General features: G+C 38.7%; 1 pseudogene across 1 annotated transcript; it reads left to right on the top strand.

Moving 5' to 3' along the window:
- The first annotated feature begins 4,143 nt into the window (after positions 1–4,143).
- LOC148698006 (molybdopterin biosynthesis protein CNX1-like) lies at positions 4,144–24,667 on the top strand (annotated as a pseudogene). Its single transcript, XR_015960386.1, has 17 exons — positions 4,144–4,612; positions 5,624–5,697; positions 5,840–5,908; positions 6,487–6,573; positions 7,359–7,420; positions 7,517–7,858; positions 8,381–8,511; positions 9,156–9,257; positions 9,411–9,494; positions 19,896–20,120; positions 20,481–20,671; positions 20,795–20,899; positions 21,113–21,415; positions 23,279–23,436; positions 23,543–23,650; positions 24,030–24,086; positions 24,260–24,667. The product of XR_015960386.1 is annotated as a molybdopterin biosynthesis protein CNX1-like (transcript).
- Positions 24,668–25,528: the final 861 nt, after the last annotated feature.

Here is a 25,528-nt window from a genome sequence, read left to right as displayed (position 1 = left end):
TTCCAACTCTTGAAGTCGTAGCTTTGCATTTTCCTCTTCAGTCAAGCCTTCTTGTATAGCCATCATTAGTGAGGGGATTTAACTTTTGAGTGGCAGAACAGCTTCCACACCATATACGAGAGAATAAGGTGTAGCTTAGGTAAGAGTTTTATGTGTCGTTCTATATGCCCAAAGTGCTTTGCTTATTCTTTTGTGCCTGTCTCTTTTTGTTTGGCCAATCACCTTCTTCAGGAGGTTGCATAACATTTTGTTGAATGTTTCCGCAAGACCGTTGGCTAAAGCATGATATATGGAAGACTTATGCTGCTTAAATTTGTATTTCTCGCAGAGCTTGTCCATGAGTCGGATGGAGAACTGTTTTCCGTTGTTGGTGATTATGTAGCGAGGCACACCATATCGGTGGATGATATGCTCTTTGATGAAATGGACGATAGTTTCCTTCTTGACTTCCCTTAGGGGTACGACTTCAGCCTACTTTGAGAAGTAATCTGTTGTGGCTAGAATGTAAGCTTCTCTTGCAGATAATTTTGGTGTGATTGGTCCTACGATGTCCAATCCCCATGCATCGAACGACCATGAAGCAACTGTAGGGTGTTATGGCTCAAGTGGTTGATGTATAAAGTTGGTAGAGAATTGGCAGGCTTAGCACATTTTGGCATACTCCAAGCAATCATTCATCATGCTTGGCCAATAGTAACCCATTCTTTTGAACTAGAAATGTAGCTTTGGTCCAGACTAATGCGCCTCACATACATCTGAGTGTGCTTCTTCCATGGCTTGATTGGCTTCTTCCTCCTAGGCATCTCAGAAGCACTCATTCAAAAGAGTGTCGGTAGAGTGTTCATTTGTAGTAGAGGAAGTGAAGTGCTCGTCGACGTATTTTAGAACGGTGTCTAGGATAGTCTGGAAGCTTTCCATGCTCCAAGTAGTCGATCAATGGCTGTCTCTAAGTAGTCGATCAATATCGACTGGAAGTACATAGATGATGTTTGTATTGTTTAGTAACATTTCAGTGATGGGTGGGATCACCTATTTTGGAAAACTGGCATGTCCGCAGCTTCGTCTTCTCCTAGCACCATACTTGAGGCTAAGTTAGCGAAAGCGTCATCCATTTGATTTTCTTTTCTTAGCACATGTTCTGGCGTCACGGCTTCGAACTTTTGTAGTTGTTGAGTTACTAGCCGGAAGTATGGGACGAGATCATCTTTCTTTACTTCATATTCAGTCAAGAGTTGATTGATTATGAGTTTGGAGTCGCCATACACTTTTAGTGTTGTGATTTCCATGTCGATCGCCATTTGGAGTCCAATGATCATCACTGGTACTCAATGACGTTGTTGGAGATCCATTAGGGTATTGCACCTCTCGAATGAAGCCTGCTTCGATTAGTTTGTCATTCTTGGCCTCAATTTGTGGGATGAGCTTATTTCGATAGCGTCTTTAAGTTTGGTTTATGAAGGAAGATTTGTGAAAAACAAGTTCATTTGAGCAACATCAACAACATGCAATTAACAATTAAAAGGCGGAATCATGTTTATATGCACTCAAAAACAAAACTTAACCCATGCACTTCAAAGCCTAGTAGATAGGTGAACCAAGACTCAACTCAAAACAAAGTGAGTTGAGAAATCAATACCTTTGTAGATTCCTCTTTGCATAAGCAAAGGCTAATCACCCAAAGAGAGGGCCTTCATTCCTTGCATCTTAGATCCATGGATTTGGATGGATGAAAAGGTTTCTCCAAGTTCCCAAAATTGAGAACCTCTAAGTCTCCACACCAAGGTAAGATTGGAGAAGAAATGAGTGACCTTGAGGAAGTAAGATTGCTAGATGTTTTCCTCAAGGGTGGCCGGCCATTTCTAGAGAGAAAGGAGAGTTTGTGTTTTTCCAATTTCCCCAAAAACAACCCTTAATGAATTTTGGCTATAAAGTCACACTTATACCTTAATTCATTTGAGTGGCAAACTTGTAAATAAGTCCAAAACCCACTCTTTCTCTAAATGGCCGGCCTTAGGGTATTCATTGGGCTATTTGGGCCTTTGTGAATCATTATTCATTAAGTTGTCACACAACTTAAGTCAATGGACTTGACGTTCGAAGCCCATTGGGCCTTAAGGTCCAAAACTATCCCGAGGTCTTTTAACGAACTTATTCGTTTGATTAATAATCATATTAATTAATCCTTGCCATAAATAATTAAACCATTTAATTATTCTTACTCATCTCCGTTGAATCTTCAATCTCTACCTTACACGGTGTACGATCCATTAGGTTCCTTTTAGCGAGGCAGTGGGCGATTCAAACTCTTTCAAATCGATTGTGAATTGAAACTTACTTTCAATTCTCCCGTTAGTAATAATACACTTTTAGGGCTTCCACAAACCATGGTTGACGCCTAGCAGCATGTCATGGTTACCCAAGCTAATCAGAAGAGGTGGAGAACCTATTCAGTTTTAGGATTACAAATGCAATACGGTCTTTCTCTAATACAATACTCTTGACCACATTGTTTGGTTTGATAGTTTATTCATGTCTACTATCCAATGTGAGTCTTGTGCTTATATGATTACCTTGAATGTGATTTGGAACACATTCCTAAATCTCATTCATACTTTGGCCAAAGATTCTTAATCATAGCATAGAGTATTCTCCCTCAAACAGTTTGAAGGTTAGAGATCCTTTGTTGCGCATTCACTTGCCTCCATGGCTAAGTGGCTTAACCCCAACGATGCCGTGGACACCCTCCTGATGGAGTGACTTTGACATAATCAAAGATTAAGGACCTAACCACAAGACAACTGTGATGCCTCAGGTCAAAAAACTAATTTGCATTATCCCAACCATGAGTTCTCATGTGACATGAATATGAGAACTCTTCGTTGATCGTGTTCAGTGAACTCATTCTCTATTGAGCACCTACGTACTTGTCTTGATGTCACACACACCAATGACTCGAGACTAGTCACTCTCCCTGAGAGAAGACATAATACGTACTGATCTTAACGGACTGTCAATGCCCAATTGACAATCCTATGATCAGGAACGTTTAGGATGTGTCAACGAAAGAATGGTCTCATGAATCTAACTTCTTTAGATCGCATTCTTCCAATCACATATTCCTTGGACTTATCGTTTAAGCATATAACATTTATATGAGACGGCTCAAACAATAATGTTTGCCCTTTACATTTAAACTACATTAGTTTAACTTTGTGAAATGTCCGTAAAGTATCATCATATGATTGGTTTTAGGGCACATTTCCAACAGTTTATTGGTCGCGTTCTAGGCTTGACTATAAGATGATGCACGAGATGATAGGGTTAAGGCCGGGCATTTCCTTGTAGGTCCAAGCAAAGATGTCTTTGTACTCCAATAGCAGTTGGTAGTACTCCTCGATCTTGTCTGTACTTAGTAGTGCACTTACGAAGATAGGCTTCGGTTCCTAAGCCTAAGTTGAGCTCCCTGAGATCATTAGCCATGGCTTGCCCCCATTCCTCGAGCTGTGGTGGCATAGTAATGACATTCTCCTCGGGGATTTCGTCTTCTTTGTCTTTTTGGATTTTGATGCGGAAAACATCTTGGACCTCCTCTTTAGTGCTGTCTTCTTGTGCTTGTTGGCGTGCATATTGGCCAGTGTGGATGATAATGCTCCTCTTTACTTTTAGTTGTCCTTTTGTGTCAATTTCCAAGGTTGCTTGGTGCTTTATCCTTGAAATAATTGAGCTTCGAACATCGTCCTTTGTTGCTAGACCATCGAGTTTTTCTTCTTTTGGTGTTGTCTTCCTTTTTCTGGAAGGTTTCTTGGTTTCTTCAAGTCTTTCCAAGGCCAAATGTCGTGGAGGAGAGCTAGCCGTGTTGCTTTGTTTCTTAGGTTTAGACCACCAATGTGATCAAGTGTCGAAATTTTGGGTTTTGAATGATTCAGCCTATCGAAGACTGATGTTCAAGGGGTGGGTTTAGGCTTTTCTTGATCTTGTTCAACGCTTACACTGATGTGTTGAGCGCTAGCGTTTTTTGCTTTTCTTGAAATCTTCACAGGTGTATTTGGTGTGAAGCCAAGTCCAGCTTTGTTATTGTCAACTTCGTAACCATGCTCCTTCAACTTCTTTTGAGTCTCGGTGAAGTCATGTTCTTTGTCGTTGATGGTGTTTGATACCTTCTTTCTAAGATTTGAAGAGGAGGCGAAATCGTACCCAGCCTTTGACATGAATTTGCAGGCGTTTGGGTTGAAACCTTCTTCGGTCTTCTTGGTTGGAAGAGTGCTTGGTTCTTCCCCTTTTGGCATGGGTTTTACAAAACCTTGCAGTGGTTTTGAAACTTTAGCGTTGCCTAGCTATGTCAGAGGTAAAACTGCATTTGTCTTGAGCAGCTTTATATCGTCCTTGTGCAACTGTGTGTCAGCTTTGCTTGTTCCATTTTTGAATGGGGATTGCCCATTCTTTCTTCTCGACATTGGGATGTATCGGAAGACGGGTGTGTTTGATCCTTTTGAGGGCATCAAACTCTCTTTGGTCATTGCGAGCTTAGCAGGCTTATCGTCGTTTTTGCTTGAAGATGGCACGACTTCCCCTTCTTGTTTATTGGGCATGGCTTGCCAGTATTGTTTCTTAGGTGTGGCTTTGCCTGTGGATTTGATTTCTTTTGGAAGAGCTTCGGGCACCATGTCTTCATCCATGTAGAACTTGGCATCCGCAAAGTGTGATTCGGCTTCGGTGAATGGCTTGGTGTCACCTTATATCACCTTTAGTCATTCTCAGTTGAACTTTAAGAATTGATGAAAGGTGGATGACACTATTCCATTCTCGTGGATCCAAGGCCATCATAAGAGCAAGTTATAGGAATTTCTTACATCAATTACGTGGAATAGTGTGCTTAATTTGAGTTCGCCAATGGTTATCTCGACTTGGATCATGCTTATTGCTATGTCCTCTTAGGTTAAAACCTTGGATTAGCAGATAGTTTTGGGATAGTTGATCTACCTTGATGCCGATTGTGGTCATTGTTGACTTTGGCATGATGTTTATGGCCGACCCATCATCCACAAGCATGCAGTTGATTTTGTTCTCTCTCACGTACCCAAAGAGGAAGAGATGGTGCTTGTGAGGCTTTGATCCCAGCAACAAGTCTTCGTCAGTGAAGTTGATTGCATCATGGGTGACACAACACGCGACATATTCATGTGGTTGAAGCTTCAAGCCTTCGTCCTTGCTTTCTTGCACTTCATGGTCATCAAGGCTTGCCAAGACTGTTACTAGTGCTTTTCGCATCTCCTTGGGCAATCGTAGTGCTTTCTCGATGCTAAAGTATGTTGGTTAACCTTTTTTGGGTGTGATGGTTTTCTCTTCCTCGACAACGATAACTTTGCCTTTTGAAGGCTCTTCTATCTCTATTTCAACCATGTGACAAGCAATGGTAGTGTAGTATTGGAATAAATCATTCAGGAAGTACTTGTGCAAAGAGACAGGAATACTTGGCTCTTACTCCATAGGCTCCCCAGCGTATGTTGGCTTTGCAGCTCTTACACTCCTTTTGGTCTTTCTATTATTGTAGCGGTGGTGCTTTCTCCCTTGTTCAACCTTTGGCCGTGTGGCTTGTGGTCTTGGCTTCGTTGTTTTTTTGTAGGTTACCAGTGTCCACTTTTCTTCATCATTGGTAGGTGCATTCTAGTCGTTTGCCCAGCGATGGTTGTGCAGAAGGTACCGTGTAGCTTGAGCATGGACGGGAGTGGTCATGCGTTACTTGGAGAGGCACAACATCGAAGGATCTAAACACAATTGTAGTAGTATGTGTTGCGGCCGTGTCTTCAAGGTCAACCTCAATTTGCCCTTGTTGTGCTAGTTTCATGATGAGTTCCTTGAAGACGAAGCACTTACTGACACGATGACTTATGATGTGATGGTATTTGCGGTACCTAGGATCGTTAACGCGATTCATCTCTTTAGGGCGTTTGCATTCATGTAACTCAATCACCTTTTTTTCTAGAAAGTCGTCTAGCATTGCAGCCACGTTAGAGTCAGGAAAAGCGTACGTCTTCTGCTCTAGTTCCCTCAAGGTGTTTTTGTACTTGTCTTGGGTGCGAGAAGGCTCACCTCTCTTCATCTCATTCGTTTTGTTTTTGGAAGATCTTGACGGGCACGGAAGAGGTTCGATGGGGAAAGTATGGATGGCAAAAGCTTCCTTGGTGGAGTCTTGTCTACCTTTGGAGCGAACACCTTATCCTTTTTTAAGTCGATGATCGACTCCTTCTTCCTATGATTGGCAATACTTAGCTCTATATCATGGGATCAAGTTGCCAATTTTTCAAATGTTCTCGGTTTTATGCCTTGGAAGATGTAATGTAACCCACAGTCCATGCCTTGGACACACATCTCAATGGCAGCGGCTTCAGAAAGCCGATCTTTGCAATCTAGACTTAATGAACGCCACCTATTAATGTAGTCGATGACATGTTCATCATTCCACTATTTTGTACTCTTTAGCTGCAGCATGCTTACGATGTGGCGAGTGCTGTAGAAGCGGTTGAGGAATTCCCTTTCAAGCTGGTCCCAACTGTTGATATACTTGAGCTCGAGGTCGGTGTACCAGTCAAAGGCATTACCTTTTAGCGAATTTAGGAATTCCCTTTGGATGAATTTAGCTTTGATTTGTGTCTTGATTCATCCATGAGAGAGTTTAGGCATGTTTTGTGTCTTAATTTCAACCACTTCCCCTTGCTTGGCCGAAATCTATAGGGCTTTCTTGCCTATTTTGCGAACAATCTTCAATCCTTACTTGTTTTGTGATGATGTTTTAGCTTTCTTTCTAGTTTTGAGCAATTTGGGTCCCTTGCCGATTTTAAGGAGATTTCTTCCCCTTTGCCGCATTTTAGGAATGTTTTTGAGCTTCCTTTACTTGATTTGTGCCACATGTCATTGATGACTTGTCCATTTGTGATGAGTCATATGTCGCATGGAGCTTTGTGATGCATTATTTGTATGCAACGAAATTTACATGTCTACATACCCGTTTTAACAAAAATTCTGACGCAGTTGACGAAAAGGACCATAACTGCACGTTTTGAGGAGTTAAGGGATTATTGGTCATGAATTTTTGGTTGAGAGATCATTCCTCGTATTGAGTTAAAGTTGAGGGATCGTTGTTGCAGTTTTATCCGATAAAAAATAATCCCGTTTATTAATACTTAAGTAATAATTCAATCATCAAAATTTATATCATTTGACTTACAAATTTTGATTTAAAAATTTGATCTTTCTAGTATTTTCCTAAAAATATACTTCCAAAAAAACTATTAAATTTGAATGACATTTTGTGATGGAAAAAAAAAATAATAATAATCAACATCCCGTGAGATTTGTAGCTATTGGTTTCTGGGCGAGCAACCTCGCTTCCCGTTGATGCATCTGGTGACACGTCCGTCGTGTATATTCATGATTTTATAACACAAACGGGGAATAATAATAAAAAAATAAATAAACAAAACAAAACCCGGTTGTATAAAGGGTGGCGTGGCTAAAGAGCCGCAGTTGACGATTTGGGGGTGGGGACGAGAGAGGATAGCAGCAGCAGCGAAGGCACCGCCATCTCAGTAGAGGACGCTCTTGAAACAGTTCTGAGAGTGGTCCATCGCCTGCCGCTCCTCACTGTGCCCCTTCACGATGCGGCTGGGAAGGTGCTGGCCGAGGACATTCGCGCGCGTGACCCTCTGCCGCCGTACCCTGGTTCGATGAAGGATGGGTACGCAGTGGTGGCTTCAGATGGGCCTGGGCGAGTATCCTGTAATCGCTGAAGCAAGAGCTGGCAACGATGGACTTGGCATCACCGTCAGTCCTGGAACTGTAGCCTATGTTACCACTGGAGGTAAAATAATAATTATTTTGAATTAATTTGGCAGTCTCAGTTATTTCGATGGATGCTAGGATTGGATTGGTTAACTTGTAGAATTTGAGTATATTGAAAGTAGAGGTGAATGATTTTTTTATTTTTTATTTTGGGGGGATTATAAGGCGAGTAGACATTAGGAAATTTATCTCTTTTTTGGGAGGGATTGGAATGGAAAAGTTTTCATGACGAGTAATCCATCTTCTACCTTCAAGTTGGACTTATTTTTCGAATATAGTGAGTTATCCAATCCATTCCTAGACACCAAATGAGCCCTAAAGAATCATTTGTTTCAGAGAATGAACTCGCAAACTCCCTAGGCTCACTACTCATCATCCTTGGTGCATATCAAGCCAACAAACCATTTGTGCATCATGATCCCCTAACCTTGTACTATCAACCGTGTTTTTACTATAATCCCAAATTCTGCACATTATTGATGTTTGTACTCATCAGAATATTGGTTCTTTTGCCTTTAACCCGTTCTCCCAGTGTTTTTAGGACCAATACCTGATGGTGCTGATGCAGTGGTACAAGTTGAGGACACCGAAGAAATTGATAAGCATTCACTTGATTCAAGGAAAGTAAGAATATTTGTACCAACAAGCAAAGGAGTAGATATTCGTCCAGTGGTATGGTGTCATTCTTTGATGGTCAATTAACATTTTTGTTTCTTCCCTTTAATTTGAGAATGTCTCGTCTTCCTAGCACCTTTGTATTAATACATTATAAAGTACCTGTTGCTTGAAATAAGTTGGATCACTTATGGAGCAAAAATAGGAATTAGAGAGAGAACACTATCTTAGAAGTTAACAATGGTTTCCTAGGAGTCTCACCTAGAATCCAATGAAAACTCCATTAAGCCAGGATTCTAAAACTAACCCTGCAATTAAAATTCCTAAATACGAAACGAAAACTGACAACCTAAGTACATAAACTTGACTGACGAAGAACTAGTCTGTGTGTATAGTTCCCAGTGATTAATTGGAAGAAGATGGGCATAGTGCTTTATTGGTTTGGCAAAGGATCAAAACTGGAAAATAGAGAGTTTCTTAGAACTATTTAATCACATGGAGGCAGTAAAGTTAGAGTGTGCACTACAGTTGCATAAGCGACTATGTTAGCATTATTCCATGATGGATATATTCATTTGTACCTTTTTTCAGTTGTGATCTATCAAGGAAAAAAAAGGAATCACTTTTGCGAACCTACAGTTTTCCATACTTGTTTAATCTAATGAAGTTTTAGAAGCTCATTGAAAAAATATGTTTGCCAGGGTTGTGAAATTGAAACAGATGCTGTAGTATTGACATCTGGGCAAAGAATTGGTGCTTCAGAAATTGGTTTGCTTGCTACTGTGGGAGTGACAATGGTGAAGGTATTAAAAGAATGTAATTCTGTGCTTAATAATTTGTCACTGAGAGCAACTGTGCCATGTATTTTCCATTTGTTTAGGAATGAATTTGTGTTCCTTAAAAAAAAAAAAAAAATAAGAATAATAGATTGACACTGAAGCTAGTATGTCATATAGGTATATCCCACCCCAACAATTGGTGTGCTTTCCACAGGAGATGAACTGGTGGAGCCAACGACAGGCTGTTTAAATCGTGGCCAGGTACTGCAAGCTACTGAAATCTCTCTCTCTCTCTCTCTCTCTCTCTCTCTCTCTCTCTCTCTCTCTCTCTCTCTCTCTATATATATATATATATATATATATATAAGGTCCTTCACTTTGTAGTACAAAAATAACAGTACAGCGAATGGCCAATTTAGTTTTAAAAGTCCATTTTCATATGCTGAAAGTGGTGCATGGCTTGATGCGTTACGAATGTGACACACAAATTAAACCCTATTTGTGACAATTGTAGTAATGATGTAAGTTGGGATCGTTCTGACCGGGGGTTAACTAGGGGTGCTAAACACTTTAAACTGACTCAAATAAATAAAACTAACCTTTAAAACACTTAACCCACTTAACAAAAACTCAAAACAAGTCCACAAGACTCCAAATACTTAAAAACACAAAATAAGATAGATTGTAATGACTAAGACTTAACAAAATATGGGGGAATTGTGTTTGGACGAAATTAAATTAAATGGACAGATTGTAAAGGAAACAGATTGTAAGACAAATTGTGATAGAATTGAATGGATGGGAAGCTAGCTAAGGGGTTCATCTCTACACATGTTATACTTGCATATAAAACGATTTCCAATTGCTTTTCAATAAACCATGAATTTTCAACGCCCCAGATTAACCGTGAATTGCACTAATTAACCCTTAGATTTTCCTAACGTTATTGAATTGGATGATTGCATACGACAACCCAAAACATTCCCCACAAGTTCCCTACATGTTTGCATAATAGAGATACAAGCAAGAATCATTAAGTTCTATAAAAACCATAAGCATTGACGAATCACTTGTTACTATGATTGCATGAAACTTATGCCAAGAATTTACTTAACGCGATTGAGATCATCAACCTTTACTACTTGTGAATATAATTCCATAACGATTAGGTGAAATTTCTTTATATCCTAGCATCCAATTTATGCATGATAATTAAGCGTGCACTCTCAACCAACACACACAAATCAATGTAATTCACATAGATAAGTAAATTGAATTCACAACTTATGACACACAATTAGAAGTAATCAAATCATATCGCAAGTATAAACATGTATTTCGAATCACCCCCTAGCTAACTAGGGGGTTTAGTTCCTCATACGTACAAGACAAAGATAAGTAAATTTAACTATTGAAATCAAGGAAAGGAAACACCTAAAAATTCCAACAACTCAAACTTGAATTGTATGAACGTTTAGACCCTCTTCTCCTCCTCTTTGTTGCGGCACAAGGTCTAAGGATAGGTTTTGGGGTGGTATTTGTATGGAGGAATGGATGTGTGATGGTAGGGTAGTGTTTTGGAGGGATGGGGAGTGGTTGGAGTGGCTGCAATGGAGGAGAAAATGCTGGAAAATGGAATGTTATGCACGGCAAGGTTGTGGAATTGGTGATGGGGTTTGCGGCTGAATTAGGAATTATCTCTTTGGGTGATGAATGTGTCTCTTTATATAGAAATGGGAGAGCATGTGGGTGAATTATAGAATGGGAAAGCATGTGAGTGACAACTAGGGTGATTGGTGGCTGCGATGATGAAGTGGGAAAGCTGGAAATGTAAGGGGAATGCACGGCAATGGTGGGGAGTTCTTTGATGATGAATGTGGCTGCCATCATGAAGAGTGAATAATTAATGCATGTAGGGTGCAGCTAGGTTGGAAAGGTGTGGAAGATGGCTGGAATTAGAAGGGGAATGCACGGCAAAGGATGGTTCTTTGGTGATGAATGTGGCTGCAATATGAAAAGAATGACTATTAAATGCATGTAGGGTGCAGCTAGGTTGGAAAGGTGTGGAAGATGGCTGGAATTAAGTGGGGAATGGTGGGAAGGCCACGGCAAAGGATGGGAAAAATGGATGGTGGCTGAATTATTTGTTGGGAAAGCATGTGAGTGAATGATTAAAGAGTGAATGGAAGAATACATTTGTATTTGGAGTGCATGATGAATACATATGGCTGAATTATTTGTTGGTGAAGGGGTGCACGACTTTGACACAAAGGGGAAGGCTGGAATGTATGGAGAATGCACGGCTTGGGGAGTTAGAATGGGCTAGGCCCTTTGTTTTATGTCCTAAAGTGCATATACGGCCTTCAATTTCATCCAGCACTTTGGTTCCAAGCATAAGCTATCCATCCTTAGCCCAAAAGTGCTCCAAAAGGCTCCAAAATGCACTTCTTTGCTCCTTAAGCCCTTAGAACCTGAAAACAAACAAAAGAAGCATAAATGACTAAAATAACTAAAGAAACACAACGTAAATGCACGAAAACAAGCCAATTAAGTCGCATAAATATGCTCCTATCAAATTCCCCCACACTTAGCTTTTGCTAGTCCTCGAGCAAAACAAATAACCTAAACAAAACGAAACGAAACAAAACAAACCAAAGACAATCTAAACCTTCCAACGTTGCTTCAGGGATTTCCAATGCACATGACATGTTAAAAATCATCATTCCCACAGATTTTGGTTATCTTTACACTTAAGTACATACTTAATCATAGTCACCACATACTAGTTCACAATTAAGCATTTAAAACCATGTTTTGAATGTAGTAACATGCCTTAGAGAATTTGCTCAATTCCTTACAAGATATGCACTCAATTTTCACTCAGATTTTCTAACTATACACCCTAATCTAGTTACATGCGCGAAGATTGATGTAAACATGAAAACGAACACCTCACATATATGTATCACAAAGGAAGCAATTTTTGGAGTTAATAAGCATGTTTACGTATAATCTCATGAATGGAATGCTATTATTTAGATTCGAGAACCAGTGACACCATATGCTCATACAAAGTTCAAACTCCACAAATTGAAACACATAATATTCAAGATTGAAGTCACGGGTTGTAATGGGGCTTGGGGTGTTTGGATAACAAAGAAGAGATATGGAAAACAAAGGTTCTTAAAGAAATAGTGAGCAAAGCACTTGAATCAATTTAGAATTCACTTTTGAATGAAAACTCAACTTTTGAACAAAAAGGGAGAATTTAGACAATTTAGGGCCAGATTTGGTGTTTTGGACCCTTTCTTCAACATTCAACACTTAATCACTCATTCTTTCATCTTTTCAAGTTCTTTTTCCTTTCTTTCTTTTTTTTCTATTTTGTTTTTCGTTTTCATACGTTTTTCACAATTTTTTTCTTTTCTTTTGAATCTCAAAACATACATAAACACTTAAGAACAAACATTCTCTCCCCCACACTCATTTTCTTTCATAATGTAACTCAAAATGAATTCATTTAAGTCATGCTCACTATCTTTTAAGAACACGGGTGTGAACTGTCCTAAACTAGGCTAGGTGAGGATAATGTGGGTTAACAAAGAATAAAGGCTAAACAAGGCTCAACGGGGTTAACTTAAACATATAATGAAGTAGGATACATGACAATTTGGCTTTGGTGGTGGTCACTACACTTCTTCTTGAATATGTGTTATGCAAATCAATAACATGCTTCGAATGAAATGGGCATGAGTTCTAGCATTTGGAACTATATGATGAAACGCCTTCAAAATAGTAACCAAGTAAAGAATAATGAGACCAAGCAACGACTTTAGAAAACAATAATGCACAGATTTTAACTCTCCAAATAACGTTTAGGCTCAAGTCTCACAAGGTTGTAGCGTTTGTTTGAGTTCCTTCCTTCAAGCATGTTACAAAAACGAATTTTTCTTTTATGACTGCATGTGAAGTCATACATTATAACCATAACCAAACATATACCAAGAGTAAATCAAACTTTTCTCCATGTTTATAACTCTTTTTAACAGTCATGCAATTACAAACCAAATCCTCATCATTGTGTTGGAAGGTATCCTAAGACACAAATACACAAAAACGACTCAAAACACTCTTTTTAGGCTTTTCAAAACATGTTTTTCAAATTTTTATGTGATTTTCGGAGTTATAAAACAAAACATACTAAAACATTCTAAAACAGCTTAAAAACACCTTAAAACAGCAAGGAACAACACTTGTCGGCAAAAGTAATGCGTTTTTGGATGTATGCCTTGCCATGAATGTTGACGTATATAGGAATTTTAATCGCAAGTAGTAGTGCGGATGTGGTTCTGTCACCCACGCTTGTCGGCAAAAGTGTGTATTTGGGATAATGACCTCCACGCGTTTTCAACTTTGTCAGAGATCTTTTGACAAAGTTGCATGTGTTATCTGAAAAGCCGAGATTGTGTGTGAAGAGTGTTGACGAACTTTACGCAGGAAAATCCGGCTTTTTTTTTTTCGGTGGTTGTGTCGCCTCTCATTTTATAGTGGTATCGATCACCTCTAACATGCACACTTTGAAGATTGCCCATTCGTGAGAATCGTCTCCGGCCTTTTGAGATTTTACTCCATCCAACCCTGCTCTTTTAACATCTTTGAAAATGGCTAACCCATCTAACATTTGTTTAGATTTGAGTCTCAGCAGTGATCCGGTTGCGCCGCGTCAAGGTAATGTATGGCGCCCGTCTTTCTTATCTTCTAATGGCCCTCTTACAGGTGAAGACTCCGTGATGAAGGATGCAACAACAGCTATGATAGTAGCTAGGAACCTCCTCACTCCTAAAGATAGGAGGCTGCTTTCAGGATGGTCCGATGAGTTGGCCGTTCAAGAGTCCCTAGCTCTCAGTGTTCAGTGTGCGGGCTCTGTATCCAACATGGGCCAACGCCTACTTGCTCGATCTCGTCAAGTTGAATCATTGATGGCAGAGGTGAAAAATCTTAAGCAAGAGATCAAATAGCTTAAGCACGAGAATAGAGGTTTGCACGTGCTTGCAAATAATTATTCGACGAGCATGAAGAGGAAGCTTGATGAGCTGCAAGAATCTGAAGGTCGAATTCAAAGTGACCGTCAAAGGCTTGCGTCTTTCTTCCAGAGGCACCTTGTTCCTGCGTCATTTAGCGTTCCACCAAGTATTGAGGCTTCGAATGATCTATCTTCGATGCCTTCCGCTCCTGGAGTTTTGCCAAGTCGTGAGGCTTCACGTAAACAACTTTTGTGAAGGCTTCACGTAAACAACCTTTGTGAAGGCTCCAACCTGTTCGTGAGCATATCTCCGACTTTGACGGTGATTTCGTGAGCATTCACAAAGGTTGTTTACGTGAAGCCCCACGACTTGGCAAAACTTCAGAAGCGGAAGGCATCGAAGATAGAACATTCGAGGCCCCAATACTTGGTGGAATGCTAGATGACGCAGGAAAAAGGTGCCTCTGGAAGAAAGACGCAAGCCTTTGACGGTCACTTTGAATTCGACCTTCAGATTCTTGCAGCTCATCAAGCTTCCTCTTCATGCTCGTCGAATAATTATTTGCAAGCACGTGCAAACCTCTATTATCGTGCTTAAGCTGTTTGATCTCTTGCTTAAGATTTTCCACCTCTGCCATCAATGATTCAACTTGACGGGATCGAGTAAGTAGGCGTTGGCCCATGTTGGATACAGAGCCCGCACACTGAACATTGAGAGCTAGGGACTCTTGAACGGCCAATTCATCGGACCGTCCTGAAAGCAGCCTACTATCTTTAGGAGTGAGGAGGTTCCTAGCTACTATCGTAGCTGTTGTTGCATCCTTCATCACGGAGTCTTCACCTGTAAGAGGGCCATTAGAAGATCAGAAAGACGGGCGCCATACATTACCTTGACCCGGCGCAACCGGATCACTGCTGAGACTCAAATCTAAGCAAATGTTAGATGGGTTAGCCATTTTCAAAGATGTTAAAAGAGAAGGGTTGGATGGAGTAAAATCTCAAAGGGCCGGAGACGATTTTCACGAATGGGCAATCTTCAAAGTGTGCAAGTTAGAGGTGATCGATACCACTATAAAAGGAGAGGCGACACAACCACCAAAAAAAAAAAAGCCGGATTTTCCTGCGTAAAGTTCGTCAACACTCTTCAGACACAATCTCGACTTTTCAGATAACACATGCAACTTTGTCAAAAGATCTCTGACAAAGTTGAAAACGCGTGGAGGTCATTATCCCAACTACACACTTTTGCCGACAAGCGTGGATGACAGAGCCGCATCCGCACTACTACTTGCGATTAAAATTCCTACATACGTCAACATTCATGGGAAGGCATACATCCAAAAACGCATTACTTTTCTTCTCGGCCGAGAATGTAGCTGCAACCAGACCTCTCAACATGCTCGGTTTTCTTCCCTTGAGAACACCTATTCAACCATTGATGTACCCCCAAAGAAGATAACAGATGCCTGAAGTATAGATGAGGCAGAAGGAAACAGTGGATCGAAGCATGTGGAGACAAGCGCAACAAATATATGTGCTGGTTTATTCGCTGCCTCTTCAAAAGCAAAAGTATCTCATATCATCAAGGGCGAAAGCAAAGGTATCTCATATTAAATTCTTTCCCTGTCTTTTCCTTTGTCTTTGTTCTTACTCGCATAACAAAGTGAAAGAGAGCAATCAGCTGGCACTTGGAGTCAGTCTTCCGATCTGGAACCGACTACCTGGAATCTATTCCGTGGTTGCTTACCTAACGTTGTTCTCGAGTAGTCATCTTCAACGGTTGATACACTTCCAGAGAAGGGACCACATCTACTTGGAGAACAGCTAAGACGAGTGACAATGAAACATCAATCTTGTGGATAGTCAGCAAACGCAACAACTGCATATGCTGAGTTATCCTCTAACCCTCTTCAATACGAATTGGAAAGATTGAACAAAGAAACAGGTCATCACCTTCACCTCGTGCTTGCTTGCCATGTGTCTGAATCTTGAAACCGCTCATGATCCTATTTTCACTCAAGATCAAGCCTCGATGGCCCTTGAAGAAATCACAAGTCTGATTCAACCACCCTTGAATCAAATTCAACTCCAGATAAAAGGAGTAAGTTCAGACCTTCGGGGGAGACCAAAAGAATCCTTCAGCCCAGTTCAAGATTAAGCCTGTGGAAAATCAACGATTGGAGGAAACCAGAAAATCTTCCAGTCAAACTCAAGATCAAGCCTCAATGCAATCACCAAGGAGAAGATGAAATTTACACTCCATAACCAGATTTGCGTCCCTAAACTCTTCTCTTTGTTAGTTACATTCTGCCATGTTTAGTATGTTTAGTTGCTGATTATGTGTTTACTTATGTTTTGTGTGAATCTATGCTTAAAATATTGAGGACAATGTTTGATTTAAGTGTGGGGGGGTAACTAAGTATATTTGATGCAAATTCGTGGGATTTTATCACCCATAACTTCAAGTGTTGTTCCTTGCTGTTTTAGTATGTTTTGTTTTATAACTCCGAAAATCACATAAAAATTTGAAAAACATGTTTTGAAAAGCCTAAAAAGAGTGTTTTGAGTCGTTTTTGTGTGTTTGTGTCTTAGGGTACCTTCCAACACAATGATGAGGATTTGGTTTGTAATTGCATGACTGTTAAAAAGAGTTATAAACATGGAGAAAAGTTTGATTTACTCTTGGTATATGCTTGGTTATGATTATAATGTATGACTTCACATGCAATCATAAAAGAAAAATTCGTTCTTGTAACATGCTTGAAGGAAGGAACTCAAACAAACGCTACAACCTTGTGAGACTTGAGCCTAAACGTTATTTGGAGAGTTAAAATCTGTGCATTATTGTTTTCTAAAGTCGTTGCTTGGTCTCATTATTATTTGCTTGGTTACTACTTAGAATGCGTTTCATCATATAGTTCCAAATGCTAGAACTCATGCCCATTTCATTCGAAGCATGTTATTAATTTGCATAACACATATTCAAGAAGAAGTTGTGTAGTGATCACCACCAAAGCCAAATTGCCATGTATCCTACTTTATTATATGTTTAAGTTAACCCCGTTGAGCCTTGTTTAGCCTTTATTCTTTGTTAACCCACATTATCCTCACCTAGCCTAGTTTAGGACAGTTCACACCCTTATTCTTAAAAGATAGTGAGCATGACTTAAATGAATTCTTTTTGAGTTACATTATGAAAGAAAATGAGTGTGGGGGAGAGAATGTCTATTCTTAAGTGTTTATGTATGTTTTGAGATTCAAAAGAAAAGAAAAAAATTGTGAAAAACGTATGAAAAAGAAAAACAAAAAAGAAAAGAAAGAAAGAAAGGAAAAAGAACTTGAAAAGATGAAAGAATGAGTGATTAAGTGTTGAATGTTGAAGAAAGGGTCCAAAACACCAAATCTGGCCCTAAATTGTCTAAATTCTTCCTTTTTGTTCAAAAGTTGAGTTTTCATTCAAAAGTGAATTCTAAGTTAATTCAAGTGCTTTGCTCACTATTTCTTTAAGAACCTTTGTTTTCCATATCTCTTCTTTGTTATCCAAACACTCCAAGCCCCATTACAACCCGTGACTTCAATCTTGAGTGTTATGTGTTTCAATTTGTGGAGTTTGAACTTGGTATGAGCATATGGTGTCACTGGTTCTCGCATCTAAGTAGTAGCATTCCATTCATGAGATCATACCTAAACATGCTTATTAACTCCAGAAATTGCTTCCTTTGTGATACATATATGTGAGTGTTCGTTTTTATGTTTACATCAATCTTCTCACATGTAACTAGATTAGGGTGTATAGTTAGAAAATCTGAGTGAAAATTGAGTGTATATCTTGTAAGGAATTGAGCAAATTCTCTAAGGCATGTTACTACATTCAAAACATGGTTTTAAATGCTTAATTGTGAACTAGTATGTGGTGACTATGATTAAGTATGTACTTAAGTGTAAAGATAACCAAAATCTGTGGGAATGATGATTTTTAACTTGTCATGTGCATTGGAAATCCCTGAGGCAACGTTGGAAGGTTTAGATTGTCTTTGGTTTGTTTTGTTTCGTTTCGTTTTGTTTAGGTTATTTGTTTTGCTCGAGGACTAGCAAAAGCTAAGTAGTAAAGGTGTTTCCTTTCCTTGATTTCAATGGTTAAATTTACTTATCTTTGTCTTGTACGTATGAGGAACTAAACCCCCTAGTTAGCTAGGGGGTGATTCGAAATACATGTTTATACTTGCGATATGATTTGATTACTTCTAATTGTGTGTCATAAGTTATGAATTCAATTTATTTATCTATGTGAATTACATTGATTTGTGTGTGTTGGTTGAGAATGCACACTTAATTATCATGCATAAATTGGATGCTAGGATATAAAGAAATTTCACCTAATCGTTATGGAATTATATTCACAAGTAGTAAAGGTTGATGATCTTAATCGCGTTAAGTAAATTTTTGGCATAAGTTTCATGCAATCATAGTAACAAGTGATTCGTCAATGCTTATGGTTTTCATAGAATTTAATGATTCTTGTTTGTATCTCTATTATGCAATCATGTAGGGGACTTGTGGGGAATGTTTTGGGTTGTCGTAAGCAATCATCCAATTCAATAACGTTAGGAAAATCTGAGTGTTAATTAGTGCAATTCACGGTTAATCTGGGGCGTTGAGAATTCATGGTTTATTGAAAAGCAATTGTAAATCGTTTTATATGCAAGTATAACATGTGTGGAGATGAACCCCTTAGCTAGCTTCCCATCCATTCAATTCTATCACAATTTGTCTTACAATCTGTTTCCTTTACAATCTGTCCATTTAATTTAATTTCGTCCAAACACAATTTCCCCATATTTTGTTAAGTCTTAGTCATTACAATCTATCTTATTTTGTGTTTTTAAGTATTTGGTGTCTTGTGGACTTGTTTTGAGTTTTTGTTAAGTGGGTTAAGTGTTTTAAAGATTAGTTTTATTTATTTGAGTCAGTTTAAAGTGTTTAGCACCCCTAGTTAATCTCCGGTCAGAACGATCCCTACTTACATCATTACTACAATTGTCACAAATAAGATTTAATTTGTGTGTCACATTCGTAACGCATCAAGCCATGCACCACTTTCAGCATATGAAAGTACTTTCATGGACTTTTAAAACTAAATTGGCCATTCGCTGTACTGTTATTTTTGTACTACAAAGTGAAGGTCCTTATATATATATATATAAGGACCTTCACTTTGTAGTACAAAAATAACAGTACAGCGAATGGCCAATTTAGTTTTAAAAGTCCATGAAAGTACTTTCATATGCTGAAAGTGGTGCATGGCTCAGATGCTAATGTAAGCTCACCCTTGTTAGTCAAGAAAAAATGGTAGAAAAATATTCAACAAAGCTTAAAACCTCGATTGTAAGGTATTATTAATTTAATGTTCCACAAAGTCAATACTTATTCATCATTTTGTCCTCTGCTTTGGTCCACAAATTCATACCCCGCCCGTGTCTCATCACATTACAAGACAATGGTAGGTATTTTAGTCTGTTGTTAGTTATTTTGCATATAGGGTTTATTATAATTGCAATTGTATTGACGCATCATTATTAATGGTGGTGCTACCTCACATGTGTATGTATACAGAGTAGGTTGATGCAGTTCTTGTGCAGATTAGAGACTCCAACTGGGCTATGATACTGGCAGCTTCACTACAGCATCATTGCAAAGTTCTTGACCTAGGTATTGCTAGAGATGATGAAGTACGGGAGAACATCATGAGTACTGCCATTTCTGCTGGAGTTGATATTATTCTTACATCTGGAGGTGTTTCCATGGGAAACAGGGACTATGTCAAACCACTACTTCAAAAGAGAGGGACACTGCATTTTAGTAAGGTAGGCTGAATCTGCAGTCATTGCTCATATGTTCATCATTGCAAAGTTCTTGACCTAGGTATTGCTAGAGATGATGAAGTACGGGAGAACATCATGAGTACTGCCATTTCTGCTGGAGTTGATATTATTCTTACATCTGGAGGTGTTTCCATGGGAAACAGGGACTATGTCAAACCACTACTTCAAAAGAGAGGGACACTGCATTTTAGTAAGGTAGGCTGAATCTGCAGTCATTGCTCATATGTTTTCTGTCGCACTTTATATTTCCTTGTAGGATGGGTGTAGGAAATAGGAACCAAATGCCAATTTGTGATGGTGTATTGAAATGAAAGGTGGTTTGGAATTTAACCGGCTCTTCAGGTTTGGATGAAACCAGGGAAGCCTTTGAATTTTGCAGAGATCAATTCCAGACTTGCAGAGAATATGCCAATGAAAAAGATTTTTACATTCGGGTTGCCTGGAAATCCAGTTAGCGGTCTTGTCTGCTTCCACATATTTGTGGTCCCTACCATCCACCGTCTTGCTGGATGGGAAAATCCTCATCTTTTGAGGTTGCTGAAATTCTGAAGCTCTCTCTCTCTCTCTCTCTCTCTCATCCGTGCCTTTGTTACTGAAGTAAATTTCTAGAGATTGATATTACACCCACCTTATTTTTTATAATTTCTAATGTACAGAGTGCAAGCTTGTCCTCTTCAGCCTTTAAAGACAGATCCAGCACGCCCAGAATTTCATCATGCTATCGTTAGATGGGAGTTAAATGATGAACTGGGATATCCTGGGTAAGTCTCTAATGAGTTAAATGATGGACTGGGTTATCCTGGGTAAGTTGTTTAAGGAACTTGTCATGTAAGTTGTTTAAGGAACTTGTCGTGTAGGTTGTTTAAGGAACTTGTCATGTAGGGTGTTTAGTTTAGTGCCTTTTTTGAGTGTTTGTATGTTCTAATCCTCCGTTTACAATAAAGGTAAAAAAATGTTTCTATTTTGCTTTTCAGCTTTGTTGCTGAGAGTACTGGCCACCAGAGGAGCAGTCGGATTTTAAGTATGAAGTCTGCTAATGCTTTGTTGGAGTTGCCAGCAACAGGCAGTGTAATGGCAGCTGGGACTTCTGTGCCAGACATCATTATTTCTGATATAAGCAATGCTATTTGCAAAATTTCTTCGTCACCTGATTCGGCATCATCTTTCCAAAGATCTATAATGCAAGAACTGTAGCTGAGTCTCAGGATGCCGGCGTTAAGAGTAGCAATTCTTACAGTGAGTGATACTGTTGCATCAGGGGCTGGGCCTGATAGAAGGTATGATACCTTCCTACCAACATGCATAGTACATATATATGTGTCCATAAATGATATAAGGACTGCGGAGCTAGTGCTCATTTAACGAACTTGAGAACATGAAACTTATTATGTTCTGTAAAATATGATAATTTTTATAGTACTTTCCACATGGTGAAAGTTTACGATCTCCTCATCACAGTTTGTTTCCCTGTCTCATAAAAGTTTTGTAAACGTACCCGAAACTAAAATATTTTGTTTATCCTAAATGCGTGTGTTTAAATATCTTGAAGTCAAATGTTCCCGAGAAAAAAATTATCTGTTATTTTGAAAATGCATCCTTTATCCTTGAAGAAATTGCATTTTTACTCCGGTGTATTAAAAGGCCGAGGTGTGGTCGAGGCATCCGAGGGATAGCCCGGCGTAGGCATGAGGTGAAGTCTCACAGGACCTAAATTTTTTAATATATACCCTGAGCGTACACATATATATTATATTATATTAAAAAAAGAAGATTATTGATCAATAATTACCTGAGCACACACATATATTATAAATATATATACGCACATATATATACAATGAGCACTAACAATGCACGTAGACAACACAAACATCCATTATATAAAAAAATAAAAATCAGAAAAAAAAAAGGGCAGAGAGATGATAGTGCAAGGAAGAGGTATGAGGCAGTTAAAACCTACCCAAAATTTGGGCCCTCCAGCGACGCCTTCTGCCCACTCCCTCAAAATAGAGGCGGCAATCCTCACGCCCAGCCTCAGAGGCCTCCTAGGCGCCCCCTGAGGCGAGCCTTTTAAAACATTGTTTTACTCTTTTTCCTGAAAAGTTATGAAGCAAGTCTTCCGTCAAGCTTGTCAGTTAAACTAATACATCACCGTATGCCTTTTTTACGATCTCCTCATAAAAGTTTGTTTCCCTGTCTCAGAGTAGTTTTTAAACTTACCCGAGTCTAACATATTTTGTTTAACCTAAACGTGTGTGTTTGAATATCTTGAAGACAAATGCTCCCAAGAAAAAATTTCTCCGTTCTTTTGAAAATGCATCCTTTATCCTAGAAGAAATTGCTTTTTACTCTCTTTTTCCTGATAAGTTGTTTAGCAAATTTTTGGTCAAGATTGTCAGTTAAAACTAATTGCATCAACTTACGCCTTTTTGATGCGGGAGCGACACCACAATTGATGTTCCTCATTATCAAAGTTTGATATGGAAAAGAAAAATTATATAGGAGCTGTTTCTCACGGCTGAATCTCCTTTAAAATTGCTGAATTTTTATTTTAGAAAAATCAATGACTTCACTTTTGGACAGAAAATGGTCAATTCATTACTCTTTTGGCATTGACTGCCAACCACAAACTGCTTTTTCCAGGGGCTTGGGCGGTTTGTTGTGTTGCTTATTGTACGAAACGGTTCTTTACATTTTTCTGTCTTAGGTAGACCGTAATTGAACTCAAATGCATCTAGATACTCCTTTTTGAATGGTTGTTTCAAGGAGGTCACTTCATAGATGCCAAAGAAACAATACAAAGCTGATATTGCTCCTTGTCAAAGTACAACATGAGATGCACTCTATGCTTTGTGATATTATAATGGACCCTTCACTTTACCTTCTTGTTCCTGTGTATATAAAGTTCTCTTGTGGTTAATGAACACTCCAAACGGAGAGTTGTATGCTGCGTTCGTGTATCTGAAAGTAGACTCCAGTCAACAAGATATGCTGAAAAAGTTAGGACCTTATGTTTGGTTAAATTTAGTAAATTTCTGTTCCTTATAAGAATTTATTTGAAAATATTACAAGGATTTTCTTCGTGTTTGTGCATTCTGCATTCATCTATGAGTATTTATTTAATGTGTCTCGATTTGCAGTGGTCCAAGGACAGTTTCTGTTGTAAATTCCTGTTCAGAAAGGTTGGGGGGAGCTAGGGTTGTTTCAACAGCTGTGGTCCCGGATGATGTAAGCAAAATAAAGGGTGTTCTGCATAGATGGAGTCATATTGACCAAATGGATCTCATCCTCACCCTCGGTGATTTTCTTGCTCTTCAGCAGGCCCGTTTCTTTTTGTGAACTAGCACCTCTTTGGTACAGTTTTCTTGAATTCCTTTGAAGTAATTTTTTGTCAAAAAATTAAGGTGGTACTGGCATCACCCCACGAGATGGAACCCCCGGAAGCAACCAAAGAGTTGATTGAGAAAGAAACACCTGGTCTTCTTCATGTCATGATGCGAGAGAGTTTGAAGGTAGCTTAACTTATATGGCAACATGTACGTCTACATAATCAACTGTATTGCGGGATTTAATTAAGTTTAGATAAATACTGAAAGAAGGTCATACTAAATATATATATATATATATGATGAAATGAAATATTATTCTCTTGCTGCTTATTTAATGAATGTGATTTTTATAGTATTTAAGTGCAACTTTTAAGACGTAGGTTGGTTTCTGTAGTTCTAATGAAAAATTCAGTTTCTACTCGATCTGGATTACGAAAATCTCTTATCATTGCATGCTTACAACCATTTGAATGAAATATATAGTCACATAAGCACCTATGTTGATGGATTGACTTCGAAGATTTGTTTAGCTTAAACACTAATATTTTCTTTTCTGAGACAGGTGACACCAACTGCTATGCTCTCGCGCTCTGCAGCAGGAATAAGAGGGTCATCACTGGTAAGGTGACGATGTCATTGTGCATTCCTTATGTTTCGTATTAGTAGACGTGGAACTATAAACATTGTTGATGGTTATTGACGTTAGATTGGTCTTTAAGTTATCTGGATTGTGTGGATGATTTGGTTCCATTCCGTAATTGTCATGTCTCTGTTGTCACTGTATACATTCAGATCATTAACATGCATGGGAATCCAAATGCGGTTGCTGAGTGTATGGAGGCTCTGTTGCCTGCCCTCAAGCATGGATTGAAGCAGATAAGGGGAGACGAGAGAAAATCATCCCTGACACGTCCCTCACACACAAGGGGCGACCGCGGATGTGTGGGAACAAAGTTATAAGCTGGCCTCAGCTAGTGGGAGTGAGCCAGGTTGTTCTTGTTGCCGCTAATATGGAATGTAGTAGAGTCATGTAACGTTTTCCACTTTTGTTCTGCATCTCCTCCTCATAGAATGTAATAGTTGTAATGTAGTGAGCCAGGTTGCTAGTAAGATGCGCTTACGCGTAGATTCTTCAACGTGTTACACAAATTTGAATAAATGTATAGTAAAGGAGGGTGTGCAAGGGCTTGTTTAGAAGTACTTTTAAAATGACTAAAAACGCTTTTAGACAAAAATTTTTTGGGTTCTATAAACACTTGAAGTGCTTCATACAAGAAGCATCAGTTATGTGCTTCTTCTAGGAAGCATTTCAAGTGATTTTTCTAGGATTACTTGTTATTTTTTTCTACTAAAGATTGATTCCAAAAATATTTCTACCAAAAATGCTTTTGGCCATTTTAAATGCAAACGAGTTATAAATAAATCAAAAGGAGCTTTTATTAGGGTAATATATATGATTATTTATTGGAGTTGGACGAATGTTAATCTAAATTTTATCTGCAAGTACAGGATGATATTTGATTGTTCATATATGGGATAGATTCTCGGTGATAAATGATACCTGATTGAAATTCTCACACCAGATTGAAATTGAGAATGAAATTATTTTCAATGTGGAATTCACTTGCTTTTTCATTCCTTGTACGGTACAAAACACATGGTATGTTTGGAATCAGAATGTTACTCGTATCTCACATTCCCTTAGATATGTCAAGTTTGATAGAATTAGTCACATTTGATATGTTGAGTTAAAAAGAGAATGAAAATTATGCTCATGTATAGCATAAGAAAATTATAGCAATGATCCCTGATTTATTCGGATTAGATTTATGCTTCTTGAATTGAAAATCTGTGATATCGTTGAACTTGTCGCAGTGTGAAGCAATGATAATTCTGTTAAAACCTTTGTCCTTTATTTGGCCATTAAACACCCTTTTGTTTTGGATAAAGTTTTAATGGTGTTCATAAAAAAGACCATTATTTCACATTGATTAGCTTACAAATTTTTAGCTTAAGAACCAAAGCTTCAATAGGGCTAAAGTTTGGAACAAGGTTCTAAAA

The sequence above is a fragment of the Pyrus communis genome, chromosome 3 (assembly GCF_041283825.1).
Source record: "Pyrus communis isolate YQ-2024b chromosome 3, ASM4128382v1, whole genome shotgun sequence".
NCBI classification, from domain to species: Eukaryota; Viridiplantae; Streptophyta; class Magnoliopsida; order Rosales; family Rosaceae; genus Pyrus; species Pyrus communis.
The sequence above is the reverse complement of the archived record's forward strand: the minus strand, read 5'-3'. Positions and strand labels throughout refer to the sequence as shown.